The 24063-nt window shown below is 39.1% G+C and overlaps 1 protein-coding gene across 34 annotated transcripts in view; it reads right to left on the reverse strand.

The window, feature by feature from the left end:
- The window catches only part of MEF2A (myocyte enhancer factor 2A), a 181831-nt gene extending 158188 nt beyond the window's left edge, over positions 1 to 23643 (reverse strand). For 9 of the 34 annotated variants that reach the window (XM_067029525.1, XM_067029496.1, XM_067029515.1 and 6 more), the window contains exon 1: positions 22957 to 23131. The gene's annotated coding sequence lies outside the window, so the exon portion shown is untranslated. Of the gene's footprint in view, positions 1 to 18209; positions 18295 to 19747; positions 19827 to 22324; positions 22634 to 22956 lie in introns of those variants that run through there. The other 25 variants (XM_067029510.1, XM_067029501.1, XM_067029513.1 and 22 more) reach the window with 17 other exon arrangements.
- Between the last annotated feature and the right edge of the window lie 420 nt (positions 23644 to 24063).

Here is a 24063-nt window from a genome sequence, read left to right on the forward strand (position 1 = left end):
CTGTCATCTTCCAGTTTTCCATATTAACAAAAAAGGGTTAAATGAAATGACCAAGGTTCAAAACTCCTTTCTTCAAATGTCCCAAATACACTTTACAAAGCAAACAGAGGAAACCCAGCAAAACTGCTGACAACTGAAGACCTGAATGATCTAAAATAAGTTATTTGCTCCCTAACTCCTATTTCTTGCCATATTAGCTGGTTATTTAAGTGCCTAATCAGTGAATGCCAATAAACTAGAAAGCAAAGTGAAAACAAAGTGCTGCTGACATGATACTGACATTCCTAGTTTCAAATCTTGAGAACCTAAAAATTATCTCCTCAAATCTTGATAAAATTATCAATACAATTATGAAGAAAATTACTGCTTTATATTTGGAAATTATCAAAGTTTCTGCCTTGAGCATAAAGTAGTGTCAAAGAAAATAGGTTTATATATGAAAACAAACAGCTTTAAAAATCAATCCAGATTAAGATAAAAATGAAGCAGGCAAAAAAACCCAAAAACATAAAGTACTGTCTATAAACACAATACAAAGTATTTATTTGCTCAAAGATGAATTTCATTTTGTAATCAAAACTGAGGTTTTAAAATGGTGTTTTTAATTCATGTTCTCATATGTGGTCATCAACTTACTCGTGCCTTAAAAAGATTTTTGCAACTAGCCATGATATGGTAACTAGTACCAGTCATGCTCTCCCAGTGAACTCAACAAGAAAACTGATTTTATATATATATATATATATATATATATATATATATATATATATATATATATATATAAACTATAATTTTAAAACACTGGACAACAAGGAGCTCAGCACTGCAACACCTGAGAAAACGGAAAGTGTCCCCTACAACAGGAGTCCCCAACCCCGGGAGCCACGGACCGCAACTGGCCTACAGCCTGTTAGGAACCGGGCCGCATAGCAGGTGAGCGGCGGGTGAGGGAGTGAGCAAAGCTTCTCCATCTGCCACTCCCCATCGCTTGTATTACCCCCCATCCCATCAAAAAATTGTCTTCCACAAAACCGGTCTCTGGTGCCAAAAAGGTTGGGGACCGCAACCCTAAAATGAAGAGTCAGGAGGGCTTCCCTGGTGGCGCAGTGGTTGAGAGTCTGCCTGCCAATGCAGGGGACACGGGTTCGTGCCCCGGTCTGGGAAGATCCCACATGCCGCGGAGCAGCTGGGCCCATGAGCCATGGCTGCTGAGCCTGTGTGTCCGGAGCCTGTGCTCCGCAACGCGAGAGGCCACAACAGGGAGAGGCCCGCATACCACAAAAAAAAAAAAAAAAAAAAAAAAAAAAGGAGAGCAGTGCAGAAATGAGAAGCCAAGCAGAACATGGTGGACTAAGTGAGTAAAAGAGACAGAAACTGAAATTTAGGGAGGCTAAGGAATCCAGAAACTGTGTGGGAAAGTAATAGAGAGGATAGAGTTCAAGAAGACAAAGTGCACCTGAAATCTGCCCAGAGGATTCTACAGCAGCTCCGTCCAAAACAAACATAACATGAGCCCAAAATGTAATTTAAATTTTTCTAATAATCACATTTTAAAACTAAAATGAGGTTTCCCGGGTGGCACAGTGGTTAAGAATCCGCCTGCCAATGCAGGGGACACGGGTTCGATCCCTGGCTCAGGAAGATCCCACATGCCTCGGAGCAACTAAGCTCGTGCGCCACAACTACTGAGCCTGCGCTCTAGAGCCCGTGCTCTGCAGCAAGAAGCCACGACAATGAGAAGCCCGCACACCATAACAAAGAGTAGCCCCCACCTGCCTCAAGAGAGAATGCCCATGCACAGCAATAAAGACCCAACACAGCCAAAAATAAAAAATAAGTAAATTTTTTTTAAAAAGTAAAATGAAACTAATTTTAACATAATTCCTTTAACCAGAATGCTCAAAATGTTATCGTTTCAGAATACAATTTAAAAAACAGATATTTTACATCTTTTTTCCATAAGTTCCTGACATTCAGTATGTTTTATACTTACAGAATATTTAAATTTGAACTAGCCACAATTCAAGCTCTCAAAAGCCACATGTGGCTAATTGCTATCATACTTGACAACACAGTTTTTTGCTGAATATAAAGCTGCAGCATTAGTAAAGTGAAATTCTACAAGGCCAGTCAAAAAACAATGACTAGGAAGCAGTAGGCTCAAAAGTTACCAGAGGTTACATAAGCTTTGGAGATGTTCAAATTCCAACTAGAGGAGAGAAAAATCTCATTGAAACCTGGTGCAATGAGTAGACGCTGAAGCAGAATCACCTCCTTAGTAGTAGTGCTAAACTACTACTACTTTTTCATAAGAAATGGAATACGCTGCCAAAACAAAATTTAAGCGTGTTGAGAAGAAACCAACAAAATCCAGACAAGCATGATGAACATCCAAGAGTCAACCAAAACTTACTCAACGTAAGAAACTGGAAAAATGTGTAACCTATACCAGGGGAAAAAAATCTGACAAAAGAAACAGATCCAGAAACAAGATGATGATATCTTTAAAGACATACACTTTAAAATTTTATAAATATATTAAAGGATTTAATGAAAAACAGAAGAAAAGACAATTATTTTGAAAAGAATCAAATGAATTTCTAAAGATGAAAAATATAGTATCTCAAATAAAAAACAACTAGATAGACGTGGCAACAGATTTGACAGTGTAGGAAAAAGGGATCCCTAAATTGATGATGTGAAAATAGAAAGCAAGAAAAGAAAAAAAGAACAGAGCATCAAGGACCTGTGAGAATATCAAGGGCAGTCTAAAAATGGTGTAATTGTAGTCCCAGAAGGATAGATAGAAAAAATATCTGAAGAAACAAAGGCCAAAGAATTTCCAAATCTGAGGAAAACTGAACCCATATATTCAAGAAACTCAATGAACAAAAAACAGGTTAAGCACACAGGAACTGTACCAAGGCACATATTTAACAATCAAACTGCTGAAATCCAGTAATATAAAGAAAATCTTAAAAGCAACCAAAGTGAGGGGAAGACACATTACATATAGAGGAACAAAGGTAAGAATTACCACAGACTCCTTGCAGAAAGTAATGCGAGCAAGTTTAAGCAAAGGAATAATGCCTTTAAAGTGCTAAGAAGAAAAAAAAAAAACCTGTAAACTGAAATCCACACAAAGCAAAAATATCCTTCACAGATGGAGAAATAAAAACATTTTCAGACAAACAAAAGCTGAGAATCTGTCAACAGAATGAACCCTAATGTAAACCATGGACTTAGTTAATAATAATGCATCAATATCAACTCTAACAAATGTACCATACCAAAGCAATACGTTAATAATAGGGAAGGGGGAGAGACGAAAGTGAGAGAGAAAGTATATAGGAACTCTGTACTTCCTGTTCAGTTTTTCTGTAAACCTAAAACTGCTCTGAGAAACAACAGATAGAAACCTATTTCTACACAAAGACCAATAGAAATGGTACGTATGTGAGTTTACCTTTTATTTTCTTACTTTTACTTTTTAAAAAGAGATAATGGTTTTTAAAGCAAACGTAGCAATAATGTATAAAAATAAAAACATGCAGCATAAAATGGATGACAAAAATAGCACAAAGAATGAAGGGGAGAAAATTTTATTTCCAAATTGGAAGCAACCAAAATGTCCATGAAAGGGGAATGGAGAAATTGTGGTATAAACATATAAAGGAACACTAGGCAACAGTAAACTGGAACAAAATACTGATAGACACAAACATGGATGAATTGCAAAAACATTTTGGTGAGGGAAAAAATCCAGACATTAAAGAGTACATACTGTATGATTCCATTTAGGAATAAATTTGCAAAACTTTGAGCAACCACCAAATACATACAAAGATCACACATTACGAAAGCAGATACTCAACACAGAGAAGTGATACATACGTAGTTAAAAGATTTTTCTGACTTCACAAAGTTAATCTGACTTCACAAAGTTAAGATCAAGAACAATCATCATTATCTTCTGAGTTTTAGTTTCCTCATCTGTAAAACAGTGTAGTAATAGTTTGTATACTTCATAAATTTAGTTGTTAAATTAATTAGTTGTTATTAAATAAGCATATATGCTATGCTATTACTTCGCATAGTGCCAGTATGACCTCAATAAGTGCTAGCTTTGTAAAGAAATAACCCAGAAAAGGGGGCAAATGGAACAAATGGAGACTGCCACTGGAAGTCAACTGGTTAGCAGCGTTCCTATTAAAGAGTCATCACTGTTGAAGAAATCAGAAAGGCAAACACTACATATAGCAAAAGCCAAATGAGAAGTTTTGGAATATATCTGGAATCATTTAATATGACTTTAGAATTGAAAACGATACTACTAAGGCCTTAAAAGAATAGATTTATAAACATATAAAAAGACTAAGCCACAAGAAACAATACCTTCAAGTCAGTTAATTTCACAGAAGCAAGCATTTAAGAAATAAAGTTAATTCAAGCACACATGAAACTAGGGACTGTTCCAATTACAGGAGGTAAAAAGATGACACAAATGTAAGTAGGTGTGAACAATAAAAGCAAAGCAGGGTATAGGATGGATAGATGGGCAGAACACAATTACACGCTACCTTGAAAACAGGAAAACATTTGAATTTAATATGACAAAAAATACACAAATAAGAGAAAGGCAAGACTAATCCTGTCAAGTGGAATAATGCACAATTCCCGCCTCAGTGTTAGGTAAGGTTAAAAAGCTGGGTTCTTTTACAATGCCCACTAAAACACAACCTATTACATTCTTAGCCAGCAAACAGGGTAGCATTGGTGTTACAATGTGATAGTATACTAATGCCAGAAATGCCTATTTTCCCCCATGCCCTTCCACCTCCACCTATATCTCCCAAAGTTCCCATTAGGTCCAAAACATCTCTTCACACAGCCTCAGTTCTTTTTTAAAAAATAAAAAAGCAAATAGCTTTACTGAGATATAATGCACATGCCATACAATTCACCCATTTAAAGTATACACCTGAATTTTTTTATATTCACAGGAATGTGCAACCATCACCACTAATCCCAGAACATTTTCATCACCCTTAAAAGAAACCTGTACCCATTAGCAGTCACTCCCCATTCCCTATTCCCACCCCACACCCAGCCCTAAGCAGTGAGGTATCTTTTTGCCTCTATAGAATTGCCTATTCTGGACATTTCATATAAATTGAACCATATAATATATAATCTTCCATGACTAGCTTACTTCACTTAATGTTTTCAAGATCCATCCATGCTGTGGCATGCATTCATACTTCATCCCTTTTTATTGCTAAATAATATTCTACTGTATGGAAATACCACATTTTATTTATTCATTCATCAGCTGATGGACATTTCTTTCCACTTTTTGCTTATTAGTAGTAATGGTGCTATACACCATGGTGCTTGTATACTGGTATACAAGCTTCTGTGTGGGTATATGTTTATTTTTAGCTTCTACTCTTATAATAAAATAACTTAGAGTGCCTTCACATTTTCTTTTCTATTATCCTACTTCATTATGGTATCTAACATCTTTCCCATAACGATACGCATACCGGTGGTTATGCCACAAATAATAAGGCATTTTAGGTAAATTACTAGTTCTTATTTTATTTTCCCAAATAATTTATCACTCCCCAATCTATAATCAGCAACAATACTGACAGTGTTCACATTGATATATAATATTTATTACATGTTCTGAGCTATCATTCATCAAGTGGAGGATGTTAACTTCTCAAATGCTGAAGTTCCATTTGTTCTACGTGCCTCAACCCAAACTAAGGGCTAACACTCCTAGTATTCCTTGTCAGGCATATAGTTACTGGAACCTATCACTTTTACAGTCTCAACCACCCACACCCCAATAACAAAAAGTATATTTTGTCCACAAAAAAAAAAAAAGTTCAAAAACGAGCACACTTTAAAATGTGACACTAGGCACTTAACATAAAAAATGGCCAAATATACATCACTTTGGTTAAAGTCTGGTAAGCTGGCAAAGTGTGTCAAACAGATGTCCATATTAATAAGGATGTTGGCCAGAATCTAGAAAAAGCTTGAACACCATATTTGCGATATTCTGCAACTTCCTAAAGTTTTGAACTGGAAGAGGCCTCAAGAGGTCTTTTTAGAAACACAAACTCTAAAACTTAACAGAAATGAAATGGAATCCAGGAGTAATATCCAGACTACCAGTTTAATCTGCATCAAAATAGGATTCTACCCATTTCAAACAAACAAATAGTAACAACAAAAATATCAGCCCTAATGGGAAAGAAGAAATCCAAACAACCCGAAAGTTATCCTGAAAGATGGATACTATAACTTGGGATTTTTATTGCAAATAATTTCATACTTCTAAAGTGCTGCTTTGAAACTTAAAATAGAGAGAAGGGGCTTCAGATTATCCTCATAGCACTACCTTTCCTTGCATTCTGGTATGTCTTCTTAAGTGGAAGAGAATTGGGAAGAGTTAAAGCTACTGCCCTAAGAACTATATACATCATCTACTACTTGTTACACTGACAACAAATCGTAGGATAGTTGTGGCAATTATAAATCACTGTAACATTTTACTTCCCTGCTAAGTAGATGCATGGGAATCCATGTGTCAAAATTTCACATACTGTATCTCACAGCAGAAAAAATGTTGAGAACTACTGATCTAGACCAGCAGTGTTAAGACTTTAAGTTCAGTCCAAAACCTTAGTTCAGCCCAAATCCTCATGTAAAATCTAGGGTCATCTGAAAGACAGAAACTTAATAGATTACTATATATTTACTGAGAATCTACATGAAAAGAATGCAAGAACAACTAAGACACAAGCATAAAAACCTTCAATGCACTGTGTATACACCTACTCCCTTTATTATAAGGTCAAACATGGTAAGTACAATAAGACAGATACAAAGCACTATGAGGATTTCAAAAGAAAACTCTTCTAATTGGAAGGAATCCGTTTTTTATCGAAAGCAAAGCATTTGGCCTGACCTGGGAAAGGAGATCAAGAAGTGAGATACAGAGGAGAATGAGAAGAGAATAACCTATCTTTATTCATGTCTTCTACTTGAAAGGCATATATTCCCACCAATTTCCTTCAAACAATCAAATTAAGAATTAGGCTAGCACTGTCCTTTTAAACAAGTGTTGTTGAGCATTATTCTTTAAGGAACCAAGCTTTATTAATAAGGAAAGACATAATGTCATCTTTGTTATCTTGTTATATGGGCATATTAAAGACAGCCCTGGTGGGCTTCCCTGGTGGCGCAGTGGTTTAGAGTCCGCCTGCCGATGCAGGGGATACGGGTTCGTGCCCCGATCCGGGAGGATCCCACGCGCCGCGGAGCGGCTGGGCCTGTGAGCCATGGCCGCTGAGCCTGTGCGTCCGAAGCCTGTGCTCCGCAATGGGAGAGGACACAGCGGTGAGAGGCCCGCGTACCGCAAAAAAAAAAAAAAAAAAGCACTAGAAAAGACAGCCCTGGTCACTTCCAAGATTAAAAGACTTTTCAACAGCTCTTCCTTAGCTGAAGAACAAAGTCCAAACTGCTCAACATCCAACGTGCTCTACAATCTGGTCTCAAGCTCTCTTTCCCACTTTACCATCTTCTACTTCTGAAACACCCTCCAATCTAGCCAAACTGTGTCCAATACATACCTCTCACTTTTCTACTTTAGTTCTTTTGCTCAAAATGATTTCTCTATGTGAAATATCTTTTCTACACCTCTGACAATAAAACCTGACATCCAGCTCAAGCATCAATTCTTCCATGAAGCATTCCCTAGTCACTTCTGAACTCTTCCTTCCCTGAACTCCCTAATCCATGCCTTGTGTCTAAGATTTACACATCACTTGGTAATTAATGTAGCATAGTAATTAATGGGGTTTTACCCTTTCTACACCATTACCTACTAGAAGCAAAGGGCTATATCTTAAATGTGTTTATATTTCTGCATCAACAATACAGAAACAATAGTTAAAGTAGTGAGAATAGAAAAGGAATAGAGTCCAAAGGAAGGGATAAGGGAGCAGAGCATTGGACATTACTTTGGGGCTACCATATTTACCAGCTGAAAGAAAAGGGGTAGGGCAGTAAAAAGAAATTGTACAGAGAGTCTGTCAAGTCATTACTTAACACTTGGGGAAGCTACGAAAAAAGAAATGAAAGCTCATATATGAGGTTCCAAAGACAGACAGCTGGGCATAGGTACTGACTGCCTTTAAACACCATTAAAAAGCCAGGTGTAGAATTCCAAAAACACATCATTAATAGAAAAGGTTTTAATTTATATTATAAAAGATTTCTGATGTTTAAGGTCAACAGACCTTTTAATTTTGGTTTATATTTTTAAAAAGAAATGTACAATGACTAATGGAACAAGTCAATTTCTACCCCAACAATGTAAAACACTGACAAAAAAACTTGTTAATTCTAGGGAAAGAAATGCTTAAAGGTAATAAATATTTTAAGCAGGGCTTCCTTGGTGGCGCAGTGGTTCAGAGCCCGCCTGCCGATGTAGGGGACACGGGTTCGTGCCCTGGTCCAGAAGGTCCCACATGCCATGGAGTGGCTGGGCCCGTGAGCCATGGCCGCTGAGCCTGCGCATCCGGAGCCTGTGCTCTGCAACGGGAGACGCCACTACAGTGAGAGGCCCGCATACCACAAAAAAATAAATAAATAAATAAAAATAAATAAATATTTTAAGCAACTAAATTCTAGAAACCAAGCATACAGAACTTCCACACATAACTCTAACTTTGTTAAATTTCTCATGTTAAAAAGACATAAATATAAAACATATGACAGAGAACCAATTAACTTCAACTACAATCAACAGATACAGTGCCATCTTATTAAACAATAAAAGTGTACAGCCAAGAAATAACACAACACCTACAATTTATTGTAATCAAAGAACAACAGTTCAATCATAAAATAAAACTGAGAAAGCCAAAAGAGTAGAAAAAGAAAGAGAAGAGATACAAGCAGTTTAACTTTCAAAGAAGTTAACATCAGATCAATTCCCAAGTTTAGAAGTTACCTTTCTTTAAAAAAAAAAAAAAAAAAAAAAAATCTACTATCCTACTAACAGAACCAGCAAAGAAACAAGTAGAATGGATAAACAAAGTGTGCAGTAGTCATACGGTGGCATGTGAGGGCATGGAAAATAAATGGACTTTAGCTACATGTACTAATAGTAACCTGCTTAAGAATAGAGGCCAAGAGAGGGCTTCCCTGGTGGCGCAGTGGTTGAGAGTCTGCCTGCCGATGCAGGGGACACGGGCTCGGGCCCCGGTCTGGGAAGATCCCACATGCCGTGGTGCAGCTGGGCCCGTGAGCCATGTCCGCGGAGCCTGTGCTCCACAACAGGAGAGACCACAACAGTGAGAGGCCCGCGTACCACCAAAAACAAAAAGAATATAGGCCAAGAGAATAATAACCACAAATTCTTAATAATTCTTAATCCTGGAGTTAGAGATAGAAATAAGACTGTGAATGTTCACACAGGGGACTTCAACAATACTGGTAGTTTTATTTTTTTCAGTGAGGTAGTAGATCCACAAGTGAATGTTTTATTATTCTTTATTTACCATTATATTTCTTATATATTATTTACATCTCCACCTCTAAGTGTAAAAAATTTTATTAAAAATGATTTAAATTCCCAAAAAAAAGTTACCTTTTCTGAAAACTTCACATATTAGATTGTCATTAGAATAAAGAAGTACCAAAGAAGTGCTAGGTTGAATATAGGCCTGTAACTCATTCATGTTATAAATAAAACCAAAGCATTTCCAATATACATTACAGAAATAAATATTTGAATTAATTACCTTACTTTACAGAAAAAAGCACTTAAGACTCTTGCAATAACCTAGAACCTGAATTTACATGCTAGCAGAATGAAGCAAGAGTATTTAAAACGGTTTATATCTCCTACAGGGTACTTTCTAACATCTCTAGCTCACCAGTGTAAGTTGACTACCTATGTCTTTTCTTACTAAAACCTTTGTAGCACTGATAGCATACGTCAATAGATTCCTGCTCCTAAACCATATGAAAAAACAAGGTGGAAAAGGAAATCCTACATAAAACCAAGCTTTCAGCATAGCCTAAAGACTAAAAAAAAAAAAAAAAAAAGCTCTCTATGAGTGGAAACAGAAAAACTACCAAATCCCAGTACTTGATTGATCTCCCAAGCTGTCACTTCACCCCCACTCACCACAAGGCTTGGTGCCAGCAAACAGGCCTAAGGGCCATTTGCAAGGACCACCAAAAATATTAAACCCACCGTAAATCTGGGAAAATGGGCAGATCAGACTACAGAGTACAGGGAAGGAAGTTCAAACTTCTGGTGAGTTAAAGAACAGGTGCCATTTAAAGCGCCAGCCACCATGTAAGGGGGCACAACCTTGAAACACATGGCCTCTGGGAGAAGACTGGCAAAAGGAAGGAAAGAGTGTCCTTTGGCAACGGGATGGTAAAGGGAAAAAGAAAAAGGGGAAAATTTAAGGTCCTGCAAGACCAAAAAGAATCATAAAATTGGAAGTCTCACAACCCTTCTCTCCAACCATTAAAACAAACAAATAAGAACTAGTAAAGTAACAGGACTATTTTATACGGACAGAAAAGGGCACCATCAAACTAGGAATACTGTAAAATCTCCCAATACCAAAAAAAGGAATAAAAGAAAAGTGAAATCCAGAAAAATCAGGAAACAGATTTTGACATATCATGTGAGGAAAATCTCCTACCAAAAACAACCTCAAAGCAGCAAAAACTCTGTAAGTCAGTATTCCAAATAGAATTAAATATATTCTGTTAATATATTATTCCTAATATATTAATAATTGGATTAAGCATTTCAAACAAGCATTTGAGGATATGAAAACCACTTTGAATCAGACAGAAACTGAAAAACTAAAAACAAAAATGAGAAATTTTAAAAGCTGACTGAATTAAAAAAAAATAGAAAAAAAAATTATTGCAGAAATGAAGAATAAACTGCAAGGCAACGAAGGGAGAACTGACTCAAAGGAAAATGATCTACCACAGTCCATAACATAACAGCATGTGTTATGAGCCACATCTATCCATATCTGGTGGTGTTTCATTTGATTTCAGATAACTCTCAATCCACCACTTCACAATAACTCACAAGCCACACATTTCCAAAACTCACCTACATAAGCAAACTTCATGTCTTTTTCATAGCAAAGAGCCATATTTACTCTTTATGTAATACTTAACCTTTTAACATGTTTAACAGCATGACTGCTATTTTAAATAGGTTTATTAGATTCCTATCTTTCCTCTAATGTGTCACTGACAAAGTTTCTGAGTATTGTTTTCCTGGCTCCACTGATACCACGAACCCCGTGGTCTTTATTATACAACTTTGCATCGCACAGTGATTTTCAGGAACACACATGCCACGCTATAGTAGAAGTGACTGTATATGTATACAGTCATATACTAACCCACACACATATATATATATGTGTGTGGGTTAGTATACACACACATATTTCTTAGCTCTGCTGAAAAGGCCTAGAAACAATGACATCCCAGGAGCAATGAGCACACCTAGCACCCAGATCTTGGTTTCTAAATGTCATCCTCCAACGAAAAGAGCCAGGGCTCTTTGGAAAAGAGGATGATTCCAGGATTGGGAAAGGTAAAATACAAGATGAGTCTGGAGCAATTAAACAGCATCCTGCTTTGTTTAGAAAGAAATGTTTATTGTCGCAGGTGGTTTTTTTGCTTTTTTTTTTGCTTATTTAACTTAAGACAATCTTATTGACACCACAGTATCTGAAATTTCTCACTTCTAGTTTCCAAGATAAAATGCTGAAAACCTTGAGATAATCTAAAACAGGGTGCTCTGCCTTAGGGCTTTTTTTAATAGATAAATCCTCTCTGTTCCAGGACCACTACATACCTTCTTCATTTCCACTCCTCTTCACACACCCATTCCATGGGCAACTCCTTAGGCCTTGTCATTAACAGGAACTGTTCCACTTCTGAGTAAGTTATACATCCCACTCTCTGACTATACCCTCTTTATCCATCTAGGTACTCTATCACAAGTAAATTCATCATCTTTCTCCAAAGCCTAAACCTCCCCTTGTGCTTCCTATTTCAGTAAACCACCCATTCATTCCCTCAATTGCCCAGGCCATGAACCTAATCATTACCCTTAACTCTTTCTCTTTCACCTTCCACAAGCCCTCCATCACTGAGTCCTTTAATTCTACCTCCTATATATCTCCTCAAATCCAACTATTTCTTCAATCCTCACCCCACTACCACAGTCCAGGCCACCTTAACCCCTTTTAACTAATTTGTTGTAACATCCTCCTAATTATTCTCCTGCCTACCAGTTTTTAAAATTTATTTATTTATTTATGGCTGAGTTGGGTCTTTGATGCTGCACGCGGGCTTTCTCTAGTTGAAGCGAGTGGCGGCTACTCTTTGTCGTGGTGCGCTAGCTTCTCATTGCGGTGGCTCCCCTTGCTGTGAAGCCCGGGCTCTAGGCGTGCGGGCTTCAGTAGTTGTGGCTGACGGGCTCTAGAGAGCAGGCTCAGTAGTGGTGGCGCACAGGCTTAGATGCTCCACAGCGTGTGGCATCTTCCCGGACCAGGGCTTGAACCCATGTCCCCTGCATTGGCAGGCGGACTCTTAACCACTGCACCACCAGGGAAGCCCTACCTACGAGTTGTAACTCTCTCTGAAGAAGTCTACACAGTGCAATCAATATCATCTTTTAAATTAATTTCCTCCCACGTTTAAGATGCTTAGATTTTCCCTAAAATAAAGTATAAATTCCTTAACACAGCTTAAGGGCTCTTCATAATCTGGCCCCTATTTATCTCTCTAGTCTAATCTCTCTGGCACTGCCTGATCCATCCACAGTGTACTTTTTTGAGTTTCTCCAAGCAACCCAAGGTCCGTAAGTGTATCTCTTGCCCTTAACACAGGTCTAGTAAACTCTACCTACTCTCTTCACAAGGCTAAGTCCTATTTACTTTTTAGACTTCAACCTAAGTTGAAAATGTCACTTCCAGTGGAATAAATTTTTCTGGCTTCCCTGAAACTGGGTTAATTTCCCCGCCTATGTGCTCCTGTAGCACTCTACACTATATACATCAAGCACATAGCAAAGTGAATTATAAACCTATATGTGTCCATACTCCCAAGTGACTGTGAAAGCCATGCCTTTTCACTCTTATTCCTCATCACCTAGCCCTGTGGACTGAATGAATAAGATAATGAAAATCAAACTGTGAAACTGCCAAAGTAACACAATGTTTATAAAGAATTAGAACCCAATGACTCCTGGCTCAGTAGCACAATATTCTTTCCACTATACTTTGTAGCACTTAATTTCACTTTAATAAACAAGTCAACGTTAATTATATATAAAGCATGTAACCTAGACTTAAAAAGGATCTAGACATCATCTCACCATAATTAAAGTGAAGCCCAGAAAGGGCTAAAGAACAAAACACTATAAAACAGCAATGTCAAGATTAGTCGTTTTGATGTTCTTTATATACTTTAATCTCAAGAATTAGGTTTTTAAAATTTTTAAGTTGAAATACTTTTAGATGTTTCATTACTTCAAAGTTAACAAAGTTAGTAAAAACAGAACAAATGAATCACCAATTCACTTAAAAGTTTCCACAAAATTACCTGAAATGTTTCAACAAAACACAAGAATAGTTAACTATGGTGTAAGAGTAATAAAGATAATATTGAGTCATTATTATACTTATACATTATAAACCACCTATGGGTACCAATCATGCTCAAGGCACTATGAAACATATTCACTGAAGATACAAAGAGATATAAAATAGGACTCCTATTCCCAAGAACCTTAAAATAAGTTTTGGAAGTCAAGACCCAACCATTACAGAATTAAACAGAAAAAATTCGTGACAAATTAGTCACTTAAACTGTTAACAGTTTCAAAAGAAAAGATTCTGTGCTAAGGAGTTCCAGGAATGTAAAGAAAAATTACAATCTACTGCTTGAGCAATCAGCATAAACTCAAAATTTCTCAGCTTGGTCAGCTGAAAAGGCTCTAAAACAATGATATTCCAGTATCAATGAGCATACCTACTGCCCAGTTCTTGACTTCTAAATACTCCTAACCCAATGAAAGAAACCAGGACTCCCTGAAGAAATGGCTGATCCTAGGACAGCTGCAGGAAAAGCAGAAGATGAGCCTGCAATATCTTCTGTCCCCAAAGTAAGGAAGTGCTCCAAAAATGACAGAAACATGTCAAATCAATCAATGAGTTAAGTTGAAGGAGCTCCCACTGACCAAATCTGAGTTAATTTGGAACATCAAAATGAATACTGACAGGGGACTTCCCTGGTGGCACAGTGGTTAAGAATCTGCCTGCCAATGCAGGGAACACGGGTTCGAGCCCTGGTCCGGGAAGATCCCACATGCCACAGAGCAACTAAGCCTATGCACCACAATTACTGAGTCTGCGCTCTAGAGCCCATGCTCCACAACAAGAGAAACACCGCAATGAGAAGCACATGCACCACAATGAAGAGTGGCCCCTGCTCGCCACAACTAGAGGAAGCCCGCGTGCAGCAAGGAAAACCCAACGCGGCCAAAAATAAATAAATATTTTTTTAAATGAATAATGACAGGTGATAGAGTATAACCTACTTCATAAAAAAAGAATCTATAAACTTATATTGATATTAAATAAGCGATGAAAAGGAAAAGCTCTAATTTACAATTGAATAGAAGGCCGACTAACAATTGTAGAAGGAATAATAGAAAAACATCACTTTGAAACCACTGTGTAATAACTGATTCAGGCAAGAATCATCAACAAATGCTAAAACCATTATGTGAACATTCTGAGGGAAGACAGAGTATTTACACAGTCTCAAAGGGTCTCCCCAAAGATTATGCAACAATAACAAAGGGGACAATGAAACCTTTTATATGGAGTTTTCAAACCTTAACTGATTCAAGTAAACAACAACAATGGGTCAGACATTATATTGCCTTTTTTAATGAAGGATATATCATCACTTATGTGGTATTCCTGCATCCTACAAAACAAAGGACCTGTATTCTTCAAAACTATTCATGCAAGAGAAAAAAAAAAACGTTGAAGGATTGTCTCAGATTAAAGGAGACAGGACAACTAAAATGTAATAAATAACACTGCATTAGGAATAAAACACTATTAAAGGATATTATTGGCACAACTGAAGAGATTTCAACATGAACTGCAGAGTAAATTATTGTATCAATATTAAATTTCTTGAATCCATCATACTGTGGTTATGTAAGAATATCTCTTCGTTCTTAAACAATATTGCTGAAGCACCTAGGGTAAAGGATCATGATGTGTGAGACCTACTCTCAAATGGTTAACAATAAAAATAATTATAATAGGAAAAGGAAGAAAAAGGAGAAAAGAAAAAAAAAAGAGGAAAAAAAGAGAAGGAAAAAGATCTACAGAGTGAATTCCTGCTACTACAGCACAATACATGATATGCTGAATGAGATTAATATGTTTAATATGTGGTTTCCTTGTTAGCAAAGTACATTAATGCAGCATTTCCAATCTATCCCTTGTATGCATCTGTGATGTTCTGCCTCAGATGATATGCCTCTGACTTTAACTGAATAAACTTGAATCTTTGGCATACTCCAGAAGAGAGTTTCAAATTATAGATAAAATAAAATAATAATATCTGTTTCTGGAGTTTGGGGCCACTCTGCAAATACAGAGAATCATAAGGCAAATATGCTAAATATATTAACAACCGGTGAATCTAGGTGACAGGTATATGAGTTCACTGTACTAGTCTTGTAACTTTTCTCTAAGGTTTTCCCAAAGCAAAACATTAAAACAACAACCTTCTGCCAATACCAAAACTTTACTTTGGGAAAACTGAGCCACTTCTGAAAAACAAAATCTCAACTAGCAGATTCTTTCCTCCTTTTCCCTTCATAATCCATGTGAAAATAAGCTTAACACCATTAAGAAAAAGGTTTTCAGCATCAAAATAAACATTTTGCTAAAATAGTCCCCAACTTGCAAACAGGTTATGTTCCAAAAGCTCGTTTGTAATTTAGGTATTTAGAAAGTGGAATGATCTTCACCATTACAAATAGTTGTTAGGTTCCTAATGCTGGCCACAAAAGCTCTCACAAAATGGAATCTCAGGAAATGCTATTATACTTAGGCTCGATAGCTCTGGGATTCCTGCCTTGACCCAGAATACATATATTAATATGTACAGGAAATGCACGAACTAGTATTTTATAATCTAGAAAGTACTTTTATAATTTTTAAAGTCTCATTTGGGAAAACTGGTTTGTGTTGGTCATTTCAGTTGATTAGGACAACTTCTACTCAATTCAACATTTAAGGAGATTTAATATGTGGCATGACAGACTGGTTGGTACTGAGCATACAGAAAGAGCAACACAGTCTTTGACATAGGAACTCCACCTAGCAGAAGAGAATGACATCAATTATAATACTTTAAATAGTCTATAATGGATTTTACTCTACAAATAGTGTGTGCATCAAGAGCAAGGGAGGAAAACTTTGTCTAAAAACATTAAAATCCGTATCAAGATAACATCTGAGCTACAACTTAAACAATAAATATGAGCAAGTGAGCATTCCAATCCCTGGCAAAAAACATGAATGAACATATAGATATATTACATTCTGATAATGGAGAAAAACCATAATTAAGCAATAACAAGATATGTACAAATTATACTAAGTATCTTAAAATAAACAAGATGTGTGACAGAGTAACTAACGGACTGCAACATTAAACAGGATGGTCTGAGTGAGAAAGTGAGATCTGGGCCAAGTTCCAAAGAGTTTGGCCAGGCCAGCCTTATGAAAAGCATCTCAAGCAGGTAGTACAAAAACTGCAAAAGACCCTAAAAAGGAAGTAAAAAGTTTAAAGAACACTGGGAGGCGCAAGTGGCTGGCATCCAGTGAATGAACGGAAGAACAATGAGAAGGAGAAAGATCATTCAGGGCCCTTCAGGTCGCAGAAAAGAATACAGGCCATTCGAGAGGAATGGGAAGTCACTGAAAGATTTTAAGGAAAAATGACATGACTGAGGCTCTTAAAATGGTCCCTAGGGCTGCTGTGTGAATAAAGAACTTGTGAGGAACAAGAAAAGAAACAAGAAGCCCAGTCAGGAGGCTACTGCAGTAATTCATGCAAGAGATAATGATGCCTTGAAATAAAGAGGTGGAGGCAGTGAAGGCTAAGAGCAGTGGATTGGCTCAAGACAGATTCTGAAGGTACAACATAAGGTGTGGATGGGCTGGATCTGAGAGAAACGAAAAGAATCCGAAATGATATCTTAGGTTTCTGGCTTGAGTCCTACCATTTACTGAGATGGGGAGGGCCAGCAGAGACACCAGGGTTTGAGGGTAGGAGAGAGGAAGAAGGTTGGGGGAGAGGAATAAATAACTATATCTTAGTCATGTGGCTAACATTACGTTTGAAATCCCAACTAGATTTCCAAGTGGATATCAAGCTCGGGAAAATTCTGGGCTAGAAAAATAAAAGTGGGAGACATCAGCATGAAAATAATAGCCTTTTCAGGGAGAAGCAAATAGCTGGCCTTAACTGGGTCATAGAAACTGAAGAGTTGTGGCTGACAATGAGCCTAGAAAGATAGGATAGAATCGTACTATGAAGTGAACCGTGACTAATAATGGCAACAGCAGTAGCGGTAATGATAGTAACAGTAGGAGAAAAAATTACTGCATTTTAGGTACCAAGGACTGTGCTAAAAGCTTGATAATACATATCTCATTCAGTCGTCTCAACAACTCTACAAAGTAAATAACATTATAATCACTATTTTATACACTGAGCCTCAAGAAGACTGAGAACTTGACAAAGAAAAAGTGCTAGAATGGGTATTCTAAAACTTGGGCAGTCAGATTTTAGAGATCAACCTCTTATCTTTTTAAGTTACTGCCTCTTTACTGATTTTACATGCCTTCAAAGTTTTTTTTAAAAGAAGAATGCAATTTAGATCTGAATTTTAGAAATGTAATTCTAATCCCTATGTAAAAGATGGATTGCTAGGGGTGGGGATAAAAAGTGAGATAAGCAAATACAATATTAGTCAATGCAAGAGCACCTTGTTTTAATAAGCCAACAGCTACAAGTTATCTTACCAGGTTAAATGGAGAGTATCCTCTTGTTCCAAGGGTCACAAATCATACCTCAAACTAATCCAAGTCAAGCTCCACATGAATGCTGCTGGCAACAAAAATAACCTGGTGAAAAGGTCCAGCTCATGCAGTATAAATTTACCACCCACTACCAAAATGTTTCTCAAAACATATAACAATGTAACTTTATTGATGGCTGAATTTAAGTTCATAAATTAAAGTTTACATTTTTGTATAAGGAAGAAAATAAAATTAATATTGATTCAAGACAACCATAAAAAGATGTGCCTTGGCTGATAGCTATTAGAAGTCTGATCAGCTAGTGTCTGTTTTTCACCCATGTTAACAATTCCTCTGGCTTTCAGCATCAACAGGTATTAAACTGATGAAGAAGTAAATTATCTGCTGTCATACACCAATATTCAAAAATCTGGTATTCCACTTCATAAACCAGATAATTTTCTTATCTCATATGCTTATGATTTCATCTTGAGTGATTACTAACATGATTCAATATTAAATAAAATACTAAGTTCAATAAATATCAATTTAGTAAATACAAAAATATTAAAATCAGTAAATAACATATATCTACATAAATAATATAGTATTTATTAAATATGTGCCAACACATATTCCATGCCATGCATGACACTTATTAACAAATGAGCTTATACTTTCTATTATAATAAACTGGACACAGGATCCATTTATCATAGAGTACACAGATAAACCATACACAGATAAAGCACACCTAAATAAAATAATTTAGTTCCACCAAGCAAGTAAAATGAAGAATAAAAAATTAAAATTACCAACTAAAGAAAACCTATTTTTTTGATATACCTATTCCAGGTATGTTATAAAAATATTTTTGTAATTTCAAATTTCAAGTATCATATCTTAAAGATAACTCCCACAGATAATTCCTAGAAGACATGTTTCAGTGAAAAGTAGGAAAAATACTTATATTTCACTTTTTTTTTTTTTTTTTTAATGTAGAGAGATCATGGAAGTTAGAGTCCAACAATGATTGCAGATCAGCCAACTAAACATTTTATGTTTAATCTGACAATGAATTTAAGATGCTGGGATATTTTATCCCAAACAAATACATGAGCATTCTCCTGTATTTATACATTACATGAAGTCCTTTTGGTAACAAACACCAAAGGTACAGGTATTGGGCAGAGTACCTACACAATCTACATAGGAAGGAAGGGGTGTATGCAGGAAGAGATGAAGGGAGACGAGGCAATATGCATTTTAGTACATCAAGTCTCAGGGAACGCCCTAGGAACTATCACACCATTATTTCATTTAATTCTAACAATTCTATGGGGCAGGTGGTGTAATTCCTTCCCATTTTACAGAAGATGTCTCATAACTTTGTCAATGGTAGAGCTAGGATCAGAACCAAGATCTGATGACAAAGTCAAGCAGCCTTCCTTTATGAGAACTTGCAAATCAGCACAATGTGTTAGAGTGCTCTATGCAGGAAGTTATCTAACTAGAAGACAGGTTTGATTTTCAATACTTACACTTCTCTTATTACTTCAAACATTGAGAGGGCACTCACTTCTCAATTTACTAAGAACGTTCAGAAATTTTCTTTCTAATCTAGAAAAAGGCAATGCTGATCATTTTCAGTCCACAAAGCAGTATTTTCATTGCCCCATCACTGACAAAAGAAAACTTCAGCTAGACTTTGTAACATTCATATGTATGAGTATATCTTCCAAAACAAACAAACAAAAAATAGGTGCATGGTCTGATTACAAGACAGAATATATAAAATTAGAAATGCCCAAAGAAAATCTAGGACCATCATCATTGTGTGTTACTCTAAATTCCTCTTGCCAGACTTTATAAAAGCAGCAAAGGGACCAAAAAAAAGTGGCTTCCCAAAACCACACTGATAAGCATGCTACTTCCCAATAACAAATTTACTTATGACTTCCCCCTCCTAAATCGGAAAACAAATCTACTAAAAAGATTTTATTAAAATATTTCAAACTCAAAATCAAAATCACATTCTAATAAACATTTCCACAATTACTTAACCACTCTCAGAATACACTTAGATATTTCTCTTGGTAACCAAAAAATTAATGAGTGATGACACTGCTACTGCTTGAATATTAATAAAATTAATATTAACCTGCACTGCATTCTTAATGTAAAATATAAAGCAATAATGCAACTGCCTTGAAAAATGAAACATCACCATTCAAAACAACTCATCTTTAAAAGATTATTTCCAGTTGCATTTACAAAATAATCTTTGTCAAACATACCCATTAAGGAAACATAAAAACTCTAACAATATAGAAGATTATTCTCAATCCCTAATTTAACATGGTGACTTTACAATTATTATTCCTGAGTCCCAAAGAGCTATTTTCCTTCTACTGCGCACTCCCCACCATTCATTCACTCATTGCCCTAAACAATTTTATTGGACTTTTGCTGGGAAGCAATTTAAGGAGTTAACATGATATTATCATCTTTGCTCCAGTAGGAATAAAACCATAGTTTCATATATAACAACAGTGTGAATTAAATGAAAAACCTGTGTTTAGAGAGGTCACTACCATCTCACAATCGTTGACGGCTTTAGTAAATAAGTTTCTATAGAAAGCACTCTTCCAACAGAATTATTAAAGCGTGTCTGCAAAGTATTTAAATCACTAGTTTTAGTTCTTCAGAGTATTTTCATTTTAACACCATTATCACAACTTTTTACTACAACGCTCACTGAGAATTAGAAATGATTCCAGAATCAGTTAGTGCATCATCATATAGAACTAATCTTAGTGTTTTATATAACATGTGTTCACTATGTTCGATATAAAGTCTAACTGAAATTGTCTTCCACTTTAGTGAAAACACTTTTGACTTTTTTCTTAAAACAAAAGTTGCCATTCACAGGAAAAGAAATAAGTAAGGACTGAGTCTTCCAAAACTAAACCAAAAATACAAAAACAAAAAACACCCCAAACCAAAAGACGTAGATACAAAAGCCATAATAACACAATATAGTTATTTTATCCTCATTTCCTAAATTCACACTATTAAAATAAATGCCGTTTTTGTGTTTGCAGAAAAAATCTTTAAGCTATTTTGTTTAACTTTTCCACAGACTGTACAAGTATTGCCAAGGTAACAGATTTTAAAACTGACAACTGGAGTACTTGGCAGATGCCAAAACAACACAGCTGGATTCTTAAAGGAAAAGTGCTCTTCGGTAATGTACACCTAATTACAGCTTTAGAGAACCTTCTCTCCATATAGTAATAGATACAAGACACAATGAAAACATAACTGTGCTAAAACTTGAAAATTTTCAGACAGTATTTGTTTTAAAATACACACACTCTCAACACACCACAGCAGGCCTTTCTAAAAGCACACTTACTGGAATCACAATCTCATTGTAAAATAAAATGCAGGTTAACACGGTGCTGCTAGTCTTCAATCTACACATGGTTCCCTACCGGATCATGACAGAAGGCTCGCTTCTTATCTCAGTAATCAGTCATCAGGTTTGAGGACATTTTTATAGTTACACTTTAAAGGGGAAAAAAAACAAAATAACAAAAAAAACCCTTGTTTTTCTAATTCAGAAATGCTCATCTTTTCCAAACTTGTTTGCACTATCTCACCTACTAATAAATCCTCAATGATCAAAGACAGATGGAATCGAACTAAAAGGCAAAGTTTCTTATCACACAAAACCTTCCCTGCGAGCCGGGATCTACTTAGATGGACGTCCTGGGTGGGGGCAGCGAGCGGTTCCCTCTGTAGCCACTTCCCTCCCCGCGACGTCTCCCCGCACGGTCGGGCGTCCGCACCCGCAGGTGCCCCCAACCCGGGCCACCTCTTGGCCCCAAGTACCGACCCGGCCACTGACATCCACACACACACGGCCACTGACACACACACACACACACACACACACACACGAGTTCCACTCCGTTAGACCAACCTTCACACACACACACACACACACACACACACACACACGAGTTCCACTCCGTTAGACCAACCTTCTCACACACACACACACACACACACACACACACACACACACACGAGTTCCACTCCGTTAGACCAACCTTCTCCCAAACAGAAGTGGGGGAACTTCTTCGAGTCCAACAACAGCGCAAAACGCCCCCCGCACCCCCCGGTGTCCAACAACAGCGCAAAACGCCCCCCGCACCCCCCGGTAAACCGCTTCGGGGAGTCCCCGGCCTCACACTGAAAGATTAAGAAAACGGCCCTCGGGCGCTCCCCTACAGAGAGGCTCTGGGCCCCCAGGGAACTCCTTCAACTTTCAAGGAGGCGACGTCCACCACCGCCCCCCAGCCCCAAACACGGCGCGCGCCCTGGGAGGCTCCTCGCGCCGAGCCTGCGCGGCCGAGCCTCCCTCCACCCGCCCGAGACACCCCTTCAGACCTCGGGCCCGCCCTCGGGGCACCCCGCCCCCACCTCCGCAGGCGCCTTGCCCCTCGCCTCCGACCCCGACGCGACCACCGCTCGCCGCTACCCCGCACCCCACCCGCCCCGCCGCCGCGCGCCTCGACCCCTGCTCTCTGCCAGCCGGACACCACACCGTCCTGCTGTCCCCGGAGCCCCGCAGGCGCCCCTCCTGGGCCGCGTCGCCCCCCTCCCCGGCGCCCCCAGCCCCCTCGCCGAGACGCCGCCCCTCTGGCCCCGCAGACTGAGCCCTGCCGCCCACGGCCCTCACCGTCTCTCCGGCGCAGCTGGCGGGCGCACACAAGCCGCAACGGGGGCCCGCCACCAGCGCTCCGCGCCGCCCGGAGCCGCCTCCTTCAGCCCGGGACTCGTCGGGACATCAGCGCACGGATCCCCACACCGGGGCTATTTTTAGGAGACAGGCCCGGGCCAGACCGGAACTCGTTCCTGTCGGCGCGCGTGCGCACTATTCGACGGTACTCTGTGTCCCTCCGCCAAGCTCGCCTTTTCCTTCACTTCCCTCCGCACCCTTTCTGGCTTCTCCCTTAAGGTTTCATCAAAGAGCTGATTTATCCTCTTGGTGGGTCCTAGAGCACTTGGAGTGGGAAAGACAAGGGTGCGGGCGAAGAGAGTCACACTGTTTGGAAGCCAGCACTACCCCACAAGGACGTGAGGGGCGGACTATGTTTTCTGGTGGGTGAGGAGACGGATCACCCGGCACAGGAAGGAGATGACGGCGGTTTGGCGCCGGGGCTACAGGCTGGAGCTCGCTTCCCTCTGAAGGACCGTGTTCTCCTGGAAGGGATACAGGTCACTTGATGAGGACCCGGGCGCCTTCTAGGGCGGGGCAGCCCGGCGGCGTCGCGCCCTGTAGCCCTGCCTCCCCCACTGTTGCCTCCCTGACCAGCCGCGGGGGCCGGGCTCAGAGCGGCTCCAGAGACGCGGCGCGTGGCAAATCGCCTGGCTTGGCCGCCGGCTCCAGCCAACCCGGGACGCCGGGGGGCGGGGTCCCGGGGGCGGGGCCGGGGCTCGGGGCGCGAGTCCGTCAGTCGTCCGGAGTCCGGTGCCAGGCGGCGTCCTTTGGGAGGGCCCAGACACCCCATGCCGGGCTCCTGGAGCCGCTGCCAGACCCCCGCCCTCGGGGCAAGCTTGCGCCCCAGATCTCCGCTCGCCACGCTCGCGCCCACACCCACACTGCGGTTGGGACCGCACCTGTGCCCTCGCCTGCGCTGTCACCAGGTCACCCTCACTGAGCAAGCACAATTGGGACTCAGGCCCCTGGCGCGCCGAGGCGGTTCGGACCCCAGACCCCGGCCCCCGGCCCCAGACAGTAGGACTTAAAAGGGGCCTGGAAGGCTGGAAGGCGAGCGACCCCTTT

Source organism: Kogia breviceps, chromosome 3 (genome assembly GCF_026419965.1).
Source record: "Kogia breviceps isolate mKogBre1 chromosome 3, mKogBre1 haplotype 1, whole genome shotgun sequence".
NCBI lineage: Eukaryota > Metazoa > Chordata > Mammalia > Artiodactyla > Physeteridae > Kogia > Kogia breviceps.